This window comes from Micrasema longulum, unplaced genomic scaffold (assembly GCF_059751315.1).
Source record: "Micrasema longulum isolate JH-2025_06_02 unplaced genomic scaffold, ASM5975131v1 h1tg000163l, whole genome shotgun sequence".
Classification (NCBI taxonomy): domain Eukaryota; kingdom Metazoa; phylum Arthropoda; class Insecta; order Trichoptera; family Brachycentridae; genus Micrasema; species Micrasema longulum.
The window spans coordinates 1,766,873-1,785,463 of record NW_028277368.1 but is presented as its reverse complement, the minus strand read 5'-3'; the positions used below and the strand labels follow the sequence as shown (position 1 = coordinate 1,785,463).

General features: G+C 31.1%; 1 protein-coding gene across 1 annotated transcript in view; it reads left to right on the top strand.

Moving 5' to 3' along the window:
- Nucleotides 1-1,904: 1,904 nt before the first annotated feature.
- The window catches only part of dy (transmembrane protein dusky), a 107,584-nt gene continuing 90,897 nt past the window's right edge, over nucleotides 1,905-18,591 (top strand). Inside the window, exon 1 of the mRNA XM_088242782.1 lies at nucleotides 1,905-2,227. The gene's annotated coding sequence lies outside the window, so the exon portion shown is untranslated. The remainder of the gene's footprint in view (nucleotides 2,228-18,591) is intronic.

The window sequence follows — 18,591 nt, the reverse complement described above, 5'->3', positions numbered from 1 at the left end:
TTAAAAATGTTTTAAAAAAAGTTGAGGTGCGGCTTATCGTTTGCAAAATACGGTACCTAAAAACAACATGACAAAATAATGATAATAGATTTACTAAAAAATTAAAAACACCCATTACAAAAAAGATAAAGAAAATTTAAGAGAAGGAAATACGGAAGTCTCGGCATTCACAAGGAAACGTAAAAAAAATATACCGATACTTATACACGGTGTTCTTTAAACCCTGTCACACCCGAAACCACGATAGTCAGTATGGGCAAGAAGACAAATTAGCATATTTTTAAATATATTTAGAACAAAGAAATTTTTAAAAAATAAAATGTTTAAAAAAACAAATGGTTGCTTACTTCTGCAGGAGAGAAGTAAGGGAAGCGCAGCGCAGTGTCAGACTCCCATCCCCTTTCCTCGTTTCACCCCTGCAGAAGTAAGCAACCATTTGCTTTTTTAATGTTTTATTTTTTAAAATTTTATTCGTTCTAAAAAAATATTTTAAAGTGCCAATGTGTTTTCTTGCTCATACTGATCATCGTGGTTCCGGATTTGACAGGGTTTAAAGAACACCTGTATATCCCCCTACTCTAAAATTTTCTTCATCTCTGTTAAATATGTTAACCTATATAAATCCCAAGGGGGTGAAATCTAGTGCCTGTCTGCAAACATTTGAACAAACTCAAAATATGCCAGTGAACTAAAATAATGTCGAATGTTAATTATTGCGGATTTATTCATTGATGGCCCAGCGGACGTAGAACGGTGCGCAGAACGCAATGCGCAGAACTACAAGTAACAATAAGGGGCAGTGGAGATTTGCGCCTTCACCAAATGCTTTATAGTTGAGACTCGACCGCGATAGCAACGCGGAGTACAATAAGGAGAGAGTTTAGCCGAAGCTTTTTGACCTATATATTAAATACTTGGAACATTTTCCATGAATTATTCGTTTTTATATTAAATGCAATGCCACATTACTTTTTTGTATATTATTGAAACAAAAAATAAAAATATTTTGGACACAATTTATTTTTTTTATTTTAACTCAATAAAAAAAACCACATGTATATACATATTAATATTAAAATAAAAATGAAAATGATAAAATTAAATATTAATTATTACAAAAAACAAGGGTTAGATTTAAACAATTTGCTAGTTTTTTATTATCAATTCTCATTCAATTTTTTTTCCCTTTTCTTCTAATCTGACATAAAAATTGACAGTAATTTAAAAAAGTCCAAAGACACATTGTTTGGTATTTTAAGATCATTATTATGTTGTGATCATTTTTTACCTCATTTTTATTTAATTAGTTTTTTTAGTGGATTTTCGTAATTTTTACACTACGTCAAAAAGAACTTTTTTTTATTTTTTATGGCCCTTCTTTAATTTATGTATAAAAAAACTATTCATTGTCAAAAAACATGTAATATCTATTCTTTGGCTCAGGATTCCCTAGTGAAGAATACACCATAACCAAATAATGTAACTTATATATCTATGAAAAACTTAATAATTTTTTGATTGTACTTCATGTAAAAGTTATTCAAGTGGGCATGTAAATAACTTAGTACTAAAATAGAATGAGAACAAATCTAGTTAGTAACAGTGTTATTAGCAATCAAAAGAAATAACATTGACTGAAATGTATGTAATTCTTATAATAATTTAATCATACATTTCGTTTGTTTAAAATAAATATTTCAAAAGTTTTTATTTAAAATAAAATTAATTCTTAACAGGTGCTTTAAAGCCCCCTTACTGCGCCTCCGCGCACACATGTACCTCAAACGGAATCAATGTCATGGGAAAGGTGTGTCGTTATCTGGATACTAGAAGAGAGGAAGTAGCGGGGGCTGCTTTCTTCGGAGGGGAAAAGAGTATACCGCTCAGGAGAAAGGGGAGGGGACACAGCGAGAGGCTTAGCTGCTATCAGGTGCCTACTATCATTCTCGTTTCAACTTTCAATCCGCCAGCACGCCGCACGACACCCCCCTCCGACGTCGCGACGCCACTGATAACGCCGTGAAAAGTATCTCATTTCATTTTCCAATTGGGGTGCGACCGACTCAAATCGATTTCCGGCGTGCGATCGATATTCGCGACTAGTGATAAAGGACATTGACTTATATACGTATTTTTGTTCTGTGGTGATTTAAACAATTATTGAAAAGTTGATACATCTCTAATTTTACGTTCACTGGATTTGACGTTTTGTGTTGTGGTTTATCTGGTACGTACTATTATTTTTGTTTTATTTATAAATTACTCGAATTTATTCACACCATTAAAAAAAAAGAACCCATATTTTTTAAAGTGACATAAAATTATTTTTTTTAGGTTTTAAAAGGTACACAACCCTTTGCTTCAGTTCATTTTTGTCCAACAAACCATAACACAAATCCACAGAAATAGAGTTTTAAAGTTTTCTTTTATGAAATAGGCATAAACTTAAGGCTAAATTTGTCATAAAAACACCTTAAACTATTTAAAAAATACATATTTTCAATTTAATTTTATAAATTAAGACTTTATCAGAACTTCTGTAGACTTAAGTCACTTTCGTTAAAAATGGTATGTTGGACAAAACGAACTAAAGCGACGAACCATCAACAAAAGCATTGTTTTTTTTTTAATTTGTTGTTTTTTAATATATAAAATAAAATGACAAAACGGAATTGTAATGCCTTATGAACCCTTACATGTCTACATAAAAAAAAAATTCACCAAATATAAAAGTGATGACTAGAGTATTAACAATCTAGTAATGCTGTATGTTTTGTATTAATTTCTTATATGATGCAAAGTCTTGCCTAATCATTTTTTTCAAAAGTTTAACTAAATCAGGTTGTGCCTTGGAATCTGGGTTTTTATTTAAAAAATCTTTTTATTGCATTCGATTTATATTTTTTTATTTAAAAAAATCTAATAAAAATCAGAATCTAAGCTCAGATGAACTAATAATGCCAAACTATTGAACCTTTTTTAATTAATATGTTTTTTACATCGGTACACTATTCAGAAACACTGATTTTGCACATCACTTAATCACATAAAAACACAATATAAATTAAGCAAAATCGAACGTGGCAAAAAAAGCTAGATTTTTTGTTTTATAACTTTGCATAGCCAAAATATTAATTTAAATATTCGGTAGAAAAGGTTTCGTGTCAGTAATTGTAAATTCTATATTTTATTGCGTATCACACCTGAAATTCGTGGCACAGAATTTTGATTCTAAAAATACCTTTTCTGTATTATAAAACCATAATTAGCATTTAAGAAGCGAAATGATTACGAGAAAGTTATAAATTCGTTATTTAGACATTTTGTTGACCCACATTTTTGATATTTAACGACGCCATGAATAAATTTTTGTATAATATTAAATCATACACCGGCTTCATCTGGGTTATTTAAGACAATTTAAACATAACGGATTTATTGAGCACGGCCTGCCCCATCACTAATGTTTATACATATTACGTCTAGACACCTTTGCACTCAAACATTCTATTTGCCTGTGTATGTGCAATTTAGATCAAAAAACTTTGGCAAAAAATATACTTTTTTTCCTTTTGATCTTATAATGCAAGATTCATTTTTTTCAATCAGACGTCATTCTGGGTATTGTGTAATTAATACGTGTTTATTATTTGGTGGTCAGCTTCGTGGTGTAATGGTCAGCGCAGAGGTCTCGGGTTCGATTCCCGACATGGTTGATATGATTTTAAAAACTGATCATCTTACCTTCTTGTAACAAAAAAATGATCAAGATGCGTTGCGATTGGTTTACCAATGCAGTGCCTGATGCACCATTATGTGCTAAAAGGGAATGATAATGATGATTAATTCATCCCTGCTTTAATTATCATTAACATGATTATTGACTGGAAAATTTAAATTGCTGAACAATAAAATCAAATAAAAGTTTTACAATATTAGTCAACGTGAATAAATATTTATGATTTAATTCATGTAATATTATTCAAAATCTTTGTCTATCAGACATTCATATTATTTGGTTTGAATTTCAGTTAATTTTATTAAAGATAATAATATGAAATATTTTTATAATGACCTTTGCTTTATGTTGTTGTGAGTGGGGATTAAATTAAAAACACAAAAAATGTAAATACGTGTCAGTCTTCAAAATATGTGCACCATTTAATGAGGTTAAGAAAACATTATCAATTTTGATATTTCAAAAAAATATTTATTCACAAGTTTAAAATAAATATATCATAAATCTTATCATACAAAGTATTTAACAAATAATAATACAAGTGAATTACATTTCCAGGAGTAACAACAACTCGATAAGGAACTAAAGAAATATTAACATGATATATTACACAGTCACCATGTCAATAATATAAATAAGAAATGAATATCAATATTATTAATATTAATTAAACATCAATAAAAGAAATATATTTTTAGAAGTGTTTAGCGTATATTTATGCTTTATTTTATGCAATTAGAATACTTAATATTATGTATTCAATGAACATTTATATGAATGAGTTGCCTAAGTAGCAGTCATTACCCATACCTATTCCTAACACTGGTATCTGAGGGCTTTACTTATAAACCTTGTATAAAGTTACGCTTGGCATAGTAGAAAAATTAGGATGGCAATATACTGCCACTATGATAAGGATGGTTATCCCATTCTTATTTTGCCACTGTGCCCAGGCGTAACTTTACACCATATTTATAAGTAAGGCCCAAAGCAAATAAATAAATACACCTAAAATTCCTAATCTTTTTTTATCTCCGTCTGTCACATTTGATTTTTTACACTTGAAAACTCACGCATTTAAATAATTTTATCTGACATCAAGATGCTCTAATTTTTTATAGCAATACTTTTAATGTCTCATCACGCTTTTTCTAACCAGACAAACATCTTCTAACAAATTTAATTCAGTAAAAGATTAAACATTAAGCGTAAGAACGTATAACGAAAACTGTGATTTTTACAACAAAACTAAGAAATCTTATTACTAGGTACTATCATTCTTACAGCTTTTCCCAGTAACGGTAGGCAGTGAGAACGATCCGTCACATGTGTCAATTTTAACAAACATTATTAGTTTCTTCGTCCATACATCTTGTCCCACATGCTTTCCGATTGTATCTGCTTTTGACACGATTAAATGGGAGATTTTGGTTTAAAACATCAAGTCGTCTTTCTTGGTCATTCTCATTCAACATGGTAGGCATTCATACAATTTACATTAGTTTCATTAGCCAAATCATTTCCATGATCCTTTATTCTTAACAGAAATGATTAATAAAAAAACCGTTTGATTAGATGTTTAATAGCAATTTTATTGATATTTAATAAAAAATCGCAAAACGTAAAAAAAATAAATTTGAAGAACTCAAATTTCTGGGTGAGAGTATCTACACTGTAATAAAAATTTTATTATATTAAATTGCCTGACTGCAAATAAGAAATATTGTCAAGAAATTAAAACAATTAGTGTATTTGATTTATATTTATATTAATTTACATAACGCAGAATCGAATCTAATATATATAATAAAGTCGTTTTTTTCACCATAGAAATAATATTGAAAATAGAAAGTTAAATTTCTGAATTTTTTTTTGCATATTTATTTTTTAAGGTTATATTTTTATTTTAGTTTTAATGTTTGCTTACCGACTTAAGGCTGTAGTCTCGTAAATTTTGCCATTAAAAACGCTGTTTTTTTTTTAAATCGCGCATCGAAAAAATTAAGTAGACATGTATTGGTTAAAAACAATATTTTTAAAGATATTTCTGTTAAATATTCATAAAATTTTTAATCATAAATTCCTCTTCCACACCTAATGGTGCATAGGGTAATGCATCAGTACACCAATTGCAGCGTATCTTGATCATTTTTGTTACATGAAGCTAAAATTACCAGTTTTACGATTTAGGTGCCAGTCTAGGAGACTATGAAATTTTTAGAGTATAAAAGCAATTAAAAAAAAAATATTCATGTCAAATATGTCGGGAATCAAACCCAAAACCTCTTGCATGGTAGGGAAACGCAATGACCACTGCATCACGAGGCCGCTGAATTAAAAAAAATATATAAATACAATAAGTTTTCAACTGGCAGATAACGACTCTTAAAATTTAGGCCAAATTTTGGCATTTTGATTCTCAAACACAACAAAGTAATTGAACAAAGTAAATTTTTCAAAATTATTTAAAGATCGCTCATTGAATTTTATTTTCCTTTTTTAAAAGAAATACATGCATTCTAAATTGCCTAAATTTTACAGGATTTTTATTGAATTCTACATGAAATCATGTCTTCAATGATCGTTAAAAAAAAAATGGTAATTTTTTTTTTCGTACTCCCTTTTTTATGAAATTACATATATTTTTTCGAAAGGATGTTTCGAGCAAAATTTAAACGCCATTTGACGGCCAATACGTGCATTAATTATTTGGTAAAAATGTAATCAAAGCTCGAAGCGAGTATTTTCAATTAAAATCGTATAAAACAAAATCGAGTGTAGATTTAAAAAAAAAAAATATCAATAAACCCTTACGGAGTATGACGTTTTATTTTTAAAAATAATTAATTTTCATTATGCATACTGTTGTTGATAATATTTTTTTTACATTCTTTGAAAAGTTTGACTGAGTCCTTTTTTTAGTTTTGTCTGGTAGTTTATTGTTTAATTTAAGTCACTGATTTATTAGTCTCCATTGTCCTTACTCGTTTTGTAATGTTGTATATAATATTGTTTGATATTCTTGTGTTTTGCCCATGTTAATATTTTTTTTTTGAAGTTTTACTTCGTTGTCTACAATGATATCAGTGGCCAATCTATGAATAAATTAAAAAAGATTCTAGTTAAAAATGTTTATCAACATCTAATTTAATTGAATTAACTGTCTTGTATTTTTAAAGAGTTCTTTAGTTGGTGTTTGATAAAGGAAGTCAAATACTAGCTTCAATATTTTTTTATTTTTTTAATTTTTTTATTTTATTTTTGCACCACAACAGGCCAGGAGGCCCAATTACAGCGGTAAATTACATCACAAAACACCCAGGCTTGAGAAAAATCACATTTAATTTTTGTGTTCTCACCGGGAATCGAACCCGGAACCTTCCGTCTGTGAGTCAAGCGTCTTGACCACTACACCACGGAGGCCGCCATTTTGCTGTCGTTGTTGTCTGTTTATGTCGTTTTGGTTTCCTGTTCCCCATAGTTGTTGCATATAACATATTTTAGATTTGACATATGCTTTGTACAAAATATTTTCAGGTACTTTCACATTAGAAAAAAGACTGAGCAATGTTGCTCATTACATTTTTGATGTGAGTTGTCCATGTAAATTTTTGTCCACTTCTTTTGTACGTATCTGCCGTTTAGCAGCTATCTGCTTTTTCATCATCATCATCATCATCATTCCCTTTACGCACCTAATGGTGCATAGGGCACTGCATTGGTACACCAATCGCAGCGTATTTTGATCATTATTGTTATATGAAGATGAGATGATCAGTTTTACGCTTCAGGTACCAGTCCAGGGACTATGAAATATTCTAGTGTGAAAACACTCTTTTGAATAAATATTTCATATCAACCATGTCGGGAATCGAACCCGAGACCTCTTGCATGGCAGGCTAACGCGCTGACCATTTCACCACGAGGCCGATAAATGACACGAAGACTACTTATTAGTAGCATAATTTTTTTTTTTCATATTCTGAATATTACCATGCAAAAAACTACGCTGAACGGTTGTTCTGTTGCAACGTAAATGAAAAACAAATTAATGGACAAACACACTTTCGCATTCATAATATTAGCATGAATTATGAATATCGCATAAATAAAATGTGCTGCTAGAGTGCGTGAGTTAGTGTGCATGTGTGTGCATATGTTAGCGCGAATGAGTAAGTGTGTATGTGTGTGACGGTGTATTGGCCGAAAAAGGTCAGGCTACTACGGTCAAGGCTTTGACCGACATTTGGACTGCGATATCGAGGACACTTGTCATAGTTTTGCTTGGTCGACTGGCCAACTATGCTCACCATATTTTGAGAACCATGAAACATTCTTGTATCTTCTATCTTATATCAAACATCAATGTACTAACATATTACAACAGAAATAAAGAACATTTAAGGGAATGTAATATAGACTCTTTAACCTCACAATCATCCACAGATGAAATCATTAAAAGAATATAGATGTTCAAATATGTGCAGAATGGTGAATGTTACGCCGTGTGTAAAGTGGCCAATTAAACCAGCCAATGCCAGGTCATAAGCTCTGTAGATAGACTTCTATATTACCTTCTCTTAAATGTTCTTCATCTCTGTTGTAATATGTTAATGTTAACAGCTCCCCAGGGAGTTAAATCCAGTTCTTGTCTACAAAAATTTGGACAAACTCAAAATATTGTATATGTTTTGTATTTGACAGATACGATTTTTGTATAAAAAGTTCATTAATAAAATTTATTCTTTAGATTATTACGTAACACTTCTTAATTAAACCTTCAAAACACAAAAAATAGATTATTGAAATAAGAAATCCCAAAAACACAATTTAAAGTAATAAAATAAAATACTACCTCCCTCAATAAATGAAACAAAAATGATATTGTGGAGAAATGTTTTCTATTAATTATACGATAATTTTTATTTATTTAATATTTTTTTACTAACGTTAGGACCAGAGACTAGAGTAACGACAGTAAATTATTGTCTATCCCCGAGTACCTTATGGACTTACATTTATAAGGGCGCGCATCACGCCACTCACCCTACTCTGCCTTTGCCACCATTTCTGTTTACAAGTTGTTAGCGCCTCTGTTTTGTATTTTATTGTGAACCCACCGCATTTTTTGTATGTGATATAAATTGCAATTGCAATTGCAAGTAATCTTATTTTTTAAAAATTTTACTTGAGGTTAAAATTGAACTGAATTATATATCTTAAAATTTATGTTCATAGTATTTTGTTATTGTTTTAAATTTTTACTTTCCAAAACTGGTATTCAATCGAAAGTTAGACCACTATAATATTAACCTAAAAAAAAGTACAGAAAAATAATTGAATGATAATTAGGCCGCACACACGATAAAGAACAACCCAGTTAAGAGTACCCTGATTGAATTAATGGAGATAAAAAGCCAGTTTAAAAAAGTCACCGAGGACTAAAACTATTAATATTAGTGTATTTTAGGGGTAAAAATACCATAGCCTATTATTAACCAGCCAACAATAGGTCATAAGCTCTCTAAATGCCTGGACTTCCATTTTTCCTTCTCTAAAATGTTTTCCATCTCTGTTGTAATTTGTTAAGGTTAAAATATAAATTTTTATCCACAGAATCGCTCTCATGATATTAGGCAGAAATTAGTTAATAACTTGGTTTTGTCGGTTAGCAATACAATTCGCACTCCGAGTATAAACTCAAGTTGGTACATGATTACAACACCAGGTTTACCAGTATGGAAGGGCTAGCTGTTCCTAGATACTGCAATAAATATGGCAAAAGGACACTGCAATACAGTATACCTAAAATATTTAATATGTTACCAAACAATATTAAAAATACTGAGTTAAATACAGGAGTTCGACGTTTGCTCAAATTATGGTTATTAGAAAAAAGTTTTTTGTACTAGTGATAGTTTTTTAATTTTTCAAAATGTAATCTGTAATTGTTTTTCAAGTAAAATTATTGTTAATGTAGGCTAAGTGTAAATAATTAATGTAATTTATAAGAACCTGCTGACGAGTTGTATGTATGCAACTCAGCAGGACTTTAATTTAAGAATTTTTTTGTAAATATTTTTGAAAAATAAATAATAAAAAATAAAAATATTTCTAGTTACAATGATATGTTTTTTTGGGATCGAAGTAGCCTTAATCGATTGCCGGTTCTCTAACTATGGCTAGGTACAAAAAATTACGATTCGTTGGTCTTTAACGGCGAAGCGTCGTAGTGAAGTATTTTTTGAATAATTTTCCCGAGCAAGTGAGATGTTTTTTTGGAAATAAAAAGTAGCCAATGATACTGGTCAGCTTTTTGGCTATTTCTATTAAAAAAATCAGTTGGTTCGTTCCATTGCGACATGAAAGAAATACAAATAACAAATAGACTTTTGCATTTATAATATTAGTATAAATAGTCGTTTTACTCTGGGTTGATAATATTTCACCCTGCACAAACATAATTTATAGCATTTTTGCAAGATACCACCATGATTAACGAATTGCAACAGGGATAGAGAATACCTTAAATAAGATAATATGGATGTCTAGGCATTTACAGGGCTTTTTAACTGTCATTGGTTGGTTTAAGTGGCCAATTTATACACTGTGTAACATTCTCCATTTTGCCCATATTTGAACATCCAAATATCTTAAATAATCTTAACGACTCCCGAGGGGGTGAAATCCAGTCTTTTTTCTACGAACATTTGGACAAACTCAAATATTGTAATACCACCATGAGTTGGTAATATAATATTTATTAAGGTAAGGTTATTAACGTAAACCAGAAATGATTATGTCTGACATTTTTTTAGATCTTAGGTTTGGTGCGATTAAACGACAAGTCCGGTGTAAAGATGTTAAGGTTTAATAATACGTTTCTACTGATTCTTACGAGTAAACATACAATTACATCCTAAGTGGAAGTTTACAATTTAAGAAGGTATTAAATTTCAAGTCATAAAAAACATTAACAAATTAATTTTATGCAAATGAAGCAAGTTATAATAAGTTACGATTTCATTACGCTAAAAGAGGTATTGGTATTGCATCATTTTACATTAATAATATATTTATTGTCTTAACAAACAAATAAGAGTTTTACAACTCGGATTTAAACTTACTATGCTTCTAGGTTAAACTCAGAATATACCTGTTTGCGTAATCAGAAAGCATAAAATAATCCAATCATTTTCCCGTTTCCCTGTTTTCCCGTTGGGGTAAATAGGCAGAGGATAGAACGCCTACATTCATAAATTTACTTTTTTGCACGATAATCATTTTAGCATTTGACGTGTCCGTCTTCCTCGTTTTCTGCATCCATTAAAATTAGTATCTTAAATATTCTTAACCTTTCTTTCACCATACGTTCGCTGTACACATCCAACCCAACTTCTTCCGTAATTTGGTTGATAATGCTTGTCTCAGCCGTATATATGTATAATGTAACTCGGAATAATTGTTCAATGTCTGCTATTTATAATAAATGTTTATATCTGTAGAATGTTTTGTTTATCATATAAAACATTGTCAAATATGCATTATTGAGGTTTATATTTAGAGTAAACATAAACGTACGAAATATGTTTCCTCAACCTGCGGCCAATTGGTTTATGTTTGATAGAAATGACTTAAGTCTGTTTCGAGCGTTCGCCAGCTACTTTTCTCCTCGAAATTACTAAAATGCCTATATTTACGCTAAGATACTGCACAAATCAATCTGGAAAATTGATTGTATAACCTTTCACCGGCAAAGACATGTTCTTATTTTAATCAATACTTGTTTAAAAAAGCTGTTTTAATGTCAAAAAACATCTTATTAATATGTTACAATTTGTGAGTTATCTCCTGTCTCCGTCCTGCTTAGTTAGTCGGGTGAAAAGCGAAACAACAAACAAAAGCAATGCGACATACTAAATAAAACTTACAGTAGACCGATGTAAACAATCCGTAATTTTTACAGTACTACTTGTTTTGCTTGTCAAAGGCGACGTAAAGACTTGCTATCTCCGCTGGTCAATTCCTGTTCTATAGAGACGACTTTTTAGCTCGGATTTGTAAAGAATGTTAAAGTTATTATATTTCAATGATTTGTATAAAGGTATTTGTGCGGATGATGGAGGACTAGAGCTGGTCGAGGGAGAGGAGCCAAATAGCCCGCGACCATGGCATGCTTCTCGGCCCAATGTCTGCATAGTACCTATGGATATTATATTACAAATATTATGCTTTTTTTGCAATTATTATTCTTGATTTTACTACTTATTTATATATGTATGTGTACATCTATGGATACATTTATGTGTGCGTACGTATGCGCATACATTATTATAAATACCAACTATTGTAACTAGAACATAACACACAAAAAAATGTAAATTAATGTTTAACATGGAAAACGCTCAGTGAATTGTTCACAAAGAAAAGAAAAAAAGAAAATGTTTTAACTGAAATATTTTTAAAAAATATGCACGTGTCTCGACATTTGTGTACCTATCGAAGAAAGTTTTACCACACATTTACCTGGGAGATCGCATTTCGACACTATTCATCCAACATTCGTTCCATACTTCACTTCCAAACATAATGGTCGGCACCAGAACTCGATTGTGAACTATTAATTTCGCCTTCTGCGAAAAACAGTTACTTGGCAAGGTTGATTTCAGTGCCCAAATTTACCAGGATAACCACCCGATAACAAACCCGTTGACAGTGATTTCAGATTAATATTTTTTTAATTTTATTTTTAAAAAAAGAAAGCACGCTTAATAGTATAGAAATCCATGTTATATCTCACTGCAGTTTCCTGCTATAGTCTCTTCCTTCAGACAATATCCAAACTTCTACGCTTCTGAAAAAGGCTTTCGTTTTGGAGAACTTGATATGTTCATGTAAAATACTTAGGTAACAATCCTGAAAAATGAAATCGAGTTGAAACGTAATCTCCCTAATAGTTTAGTGTTTTTTGTTTTAATACAGTGCTCTATGCACCCCAAGGTGCAAATACGAAAATAATGCCGATGGTTTAAAATACAGCATTTTAAAAAATATAATGAAAGAAATTTAAAAACAAGTAAATTTTTTCTTCAAATTTATTTCAACAGAGAGGGAAAAGATTTTTGAGAAGGGAATATGGAAGTCTAGGCATTAACAGGGCTTATGATCTGTCATTGGCTGGTTTTAGTGGCCACTTTACACACTGTGTAACATTCACCATTCTGTCCATGTTTGAAAATCCACATTTCCTCAACTCTTCCATCTGTTGACTTTTGTGAAGTAAAATAGCTGAAACCTTTATCACGTGGGTGAGATTTATCCGGCTTAACCAAATCACCTACTAGGCAACGCCTGAAAACAATTTTTTCAATTTTTATAGTTCTTCTTTTACCAGATAGTAAATTCAACAAGGGAGGAAATCCAGCCAGTCTGCAAGCATTTGGACATACTTAAACATTGTTATATTTTTTATTATCATTTAAAGCATTTACTTTGTGGCCGAACATTTCAATAAATATTTGTATGTAGGTATTCACATACCGACTTTTCTGTGTTTACCGGTTTTCACACTTACCCGTCTCTTCATCAGGTCATTAATTACACTAAAATGCAAATCCTTCAATACACTATCACCAGTATGTACACGTGGTATCAGCTTCTCATAACAAGTGTCCTATCAGCACCTTGGTCTTATATTTTTGTGCAACATCTATGGTGACGGTGTATTGTGAAGTTTGCATGTTAATGTAATTAATGTACTGAAGAAGATACGGGTAGGTTTTGAAACAGATAAACATAAAAAGGTCGGTTGTTGGTTATTCGTGACTGACCGAAACAAGATTTTCAGCCAAAACTGAAACCGAATTTCGGCTTCTGTTTTAGTTTATTAATTTAATTAAAGTTACCACACCATGTTTTATTTAATGTTTAGTAAAAAACTTAGGTGAGAAAGCTAGTTTTGTACACATTTTTTCATGGCCACTAAAAATTAGAATTATCTATATAGATTTTGCGTTAATACGCTGCATTTAATATACCAATGCAGTGCCTTATGCATCGTAGCGTGCAGATAATATATATGTAATAGCTTAATGATTGCAATTTTTAAAATTGTTTTACGTCTTTCATTGAGCACGGATTGATCACGGATCAACAGATTGGTCAGGCCAAATAGCTAAAAAGTATTTTTGCAAGATAAAAGTTTTTATTTTAAATATGTATTTTAGGCATGTTTTAAAAGAATCCAAAATATTTTCCATTGGCCCCGCCCCAGTGAGGGAACATAATTTTCAATTTAGAAAATGAATGTAAAATATGTAAAATAATAAAATAAATTTTAATGAGTTTCAGTTCATTTCGATGGTTGTTAAAATATGCATTATTTTGGGAAAACATACGAAAATGCCGTAATCGGTGATAAATTTTCTTCATCTCTGTTGTTGCATACATCAGAAAAAATATACATTTGGTGATTGAAAGATTAAACTTTCTAATTGAAATATTGAACAAATATGGCTTAATCTTAGCATGTGAATAGAACATTTGACTCATTATCCGAACACAATAAAGAGTCGACACATTATGTTGGTAACAATCATTATATGTTAATATGCAATACGGTATCACGCGGTGGCATAAACAAATTTAACACGCCACAAATGACAAAATACTAAAATTTAGTAAGCAAAATTAGAAGCTCTGGGTAGAAAGCAGTCTGGAGTGGTCGAGAGGATCCGAGGCGGAAATCGTTTTCTTTACAAAGTGCCGACGAAGAGCATGTATGGTTTATGTAGGTCAGTCAGTCAATGATCGGATTCCTTCCCCCTCACTTGTTCCGTCCCCTTCTTCTCGCTGTCATCTTCGGTGGCATGTATCGGTTCGAAATCCGGTTCCCAAAATACCTACATAGGCGTTTTTTCTCTTCCGCTTCGATTTGTAATATCGATGTGTGCGGTTGAGCAAATATTATTTATGGTATGTCATTTTGACCGCGAAATAAAATTAAAATAAACGAAAATGTTTTACCACTTTAAGGTAGGTATTTACTTATTTAAAACTTCTGAACTTACTATGTCCTTTGCGGAATTTTGGTTTTGTGTAATTTTTTTAAAAATGACATTGAGGGAAGATCTTTAAGCCTACCATCCACCCGCATATTATAGCATGTTATAGCTATGTCAGCTGCGCATAGAGTAAAGTTATTATAAATATTCCTAAAGAATACAAACTCTATGCAGATTAAGGAGGGGGGAGGAGGATGTATGGACAAAGGCCAACACGACGTCCCCACCCCTCAGGATCCCCTCAATTCCTCTGTTTTTTTATTCAAAAATATGTATAAAAACAAACAATTTACATAAATAAACGTATCCAAATATACAAAAACAATTTCTTAAAACAACAGTAACACAACAAACATAACAATAATAAAACATAAGTAAAAACACGGATATATACAATGAGAGAACGGCCTTGAATAAAGGAAGACTACCTGGGTGGTCAGAGGCAGAGGATCCGAATACCACCCCCGTAAGGGAGGACAAAACAAAAGAACGTGTGCGTTCCGTTTGGAAAGAAGCACAGTCCCAACTGATTGTGCATCCCACAAGAGCAGTTGCCTGTTCCACCACCAAAAATAACAATATAAATTGAGGCTTAAAAAGTTCTATTTTTATAGAAAATAAATTTAATGTAATAAGCACCAAAGTTAACATTATTTATAAAACGCTGATTGAATGGACAAAATAATAAACTGGTTTATTCGCATTTGTTGTACTGTTTTTTTTAGGTAAAGCCTAAAAATAGATTCATTTGATTACACACAAAAAAATCACCACATATTTCCGTAACAAATTAGTAAAGATACTCACACATAGGCGATGCCTTTGTGAGATTTAAAAAAGTGTCGTGGACTCACGGATCAGAGATCCGAGGTTCGAATCCCTCTCTACTACAAAACGAATCCGATTTTCTAATAGTGAGCTATTTACAATTCGTTGCAAATGGTTTCCAAAATCAAAATATTTGCATGAATCGTAAGATCGTTAATCATTATTTTCAATTAATAAAATGTAAAGGTGTCAAGATTATTAGTAATTGAAATTTCTTTTCTCAGCTTATCTCATAGGTTTAACCTTTCGGTTAAATAGATCGACCCGAAACATTATGCATATTAAAGGACCCAAATTCCATGCAAGTTAAGGGTGCTAGGCTTTTGGGATAGAATTGAATAAATAAAGGAATAAAACAGCTATATTTAACTGCTGATAAAACTATTTTCCCATAGTTGATAGGTACTGTGTAAATTAATGTTTACGTTTTTAAGCATGTTTCTTTTTAATAAAGAAACCTTCGTATCAGGTGTTAATATAAGTGGAGTTGAACAAGAGTAACTAATTAGTCAATCATATTTTTTCCTTCATTATTTCCTTCTCCATTTTGAAGGCTTGTAATCAAATAAAATAATAAATATAAAGTGAAAGCCAACACAACATATTATAGAGTAAATATGTTTCCTTCGAACGAGATAAAATTATTTCAATTTTTATAACCTTTAGGGCTTATTTTTAAATTTGGAAAAAAATTTACATGCATTAAATTTTGTAAAACATTTGATTCGGGAAATAAATTCACACAGAAAAAAAAAACTTTACTCATTCAACTATTTTTATGCTGAAGTATATTTATATATGTTTTTACTTCTCTGTTTTTAAAAATAAAAATAAAACCATGATTTTTTTTTGTTTTACTTCCTGCATGAGAAGGTGTTGTGACACTTCTGATTTTCCTCGATGCACAATTCTATTACATTTAATAGAATATGTTTTAATTATACAATAAAAAGTAATCATCAATAATCCGTTTTGAGATAATTACAATAATTCAAAATGAAATAGATTCAATTCGCTTTATACTTAGCTAATATAAGGTCTAGTAATTGGAACACCCGCTAAAGTACTAATTTTTATCATATTTTTAGCCTCTTATTATGTACAGTTGCAAATATTTTACATTCAGTGGTGGAATATAAAACTGCTATGTCTTCGTTCAACAAAATGACCGAATCCAAGTTTTATGAATAAATTCATGTCATATTAGTTAAAAATTTTGTATGGGGCGGGAAGTGTGCAAATGAATACACGCTTTTTTCTACATATTGCTTTGCACTATTCATGTTTTATTAAAAATACAAATTTAATTTATTGATATAATAAAAAGGCATCCACACTTCAAATAGCAAAAGTGTTCTCCATCTTTGTTGTTTTGCTTATAAAACATTTTTTTTTAAATTAAAATTTTTTGATGAAAAATAATAAAAAAATATTGCAAATTTCAAATTTGTTTTTTATCTTTGTATCGTTCAATAAAGAGAAAACTTTTGTGCTTTTAAATATTAAAATGAATTATAACCTTTTACTCTTTAGCTCTTTAACTTTACTAAAATCAACAGATGGAAGTGTTGACGAAATATGTATTTTCAAACAGGCAAAATGGTGAGGTGTTAGCTCTTTAACTTCAATAAAATCAACAGATCGAAGAATTGAAGAAATATGGATGTTCAAATATAGGCTAAATGGTGAATATTACACAGTGTGTAAAGTGGCCACTTAAACCAGCCAACGATTGGTCATAAGCCCTGTAAATGCCTAGATTTCCATATCCCTTCTCTTAAATGTTCTCCATCTCTGTTGTAATTTGTTAAATAATAACCAGTTATTCTAATAATAATGATAAATATCGAAAAATTTTATATCGCCGTTTTCGTGAATAATCACTTCAAGGGCGCTGTACATTATACTTAAATAAAAAAAAATATGGTCTATCTACAGGCTAAATCCTTATTACAATTTACACATTTTACAGACAAATTTATAAATCATGTAATACACATAATATGGTAAATCTAAAAATTACATCTAAAAAGTAGCACTTTTAGTGTCAGGAAACGATTTCACAAATAAACATTTTTTTATTTTTTTTCCTGAAAAGGGATTCAGTTGCACAATTTCAAACTTCTGAAGGCAGAGCATTCCACGTCAAAGGTCCGGCTATTGCAAAAGCCCTATGGCCAAATTTTTAACTCGTCACCAATATTTTGAGTTTGTCCTAATTGGTTTGTAGGCAGCCTCCGTAGCGTAGTAATTAAAACACTTGACTCGTACGCGGAAAGTTTTGGGTTAAATTTTTTGTGATAACACAAAAATTAAATGCGATTGTTCTCAAAGCAGGGTGTACTGTGGCGTTATTCACCACTTAAATTGGGCCCGAGGTCTGTTGTGGTGCAAAAAAGGAATGAATTTCTTCTTCTATGGAGTTTTTAAGAAACACATACGCATATTATATAGGATGAAGATAGCATTTCAAAGAAAGGAACTTGAAAGTCTAGCCATTTAAGGAATATGACATGTCACTGGCTAATTTAAGTGGCAATTTAATGGGGCCGCTAACCTCCACTCAATTTCCTTTTGCGGGATTTTTACCTGGAGTATCCACTTAATAAATAAAATATAATAATACAATAAAAATCAGCCCCTTACTATACCGTGTCGTTTGGGATTGTATAATCGCGCCCAGTGTGAAATTGGCAATCACTTTATACAAAAATTACGAAAACACTAAATATCGCCACCTAAACCTCAACGTTCGTGCAAGAAGAAAACCCTACCTGCGGAAAAAGCAAATTGCGTTATTAATAAATGACTTATCAATTCATTTTGCCACAGTGATGTTTTCGATGGGTAGGTAATTTCAGGCAATTGGGTGGATGTGAAGGGGTTAAATTGGCGTCATGATATCACAAAGTAATTTAACACAGAATCCCACCCTATATGAATCGAGTAATATTTCATCGA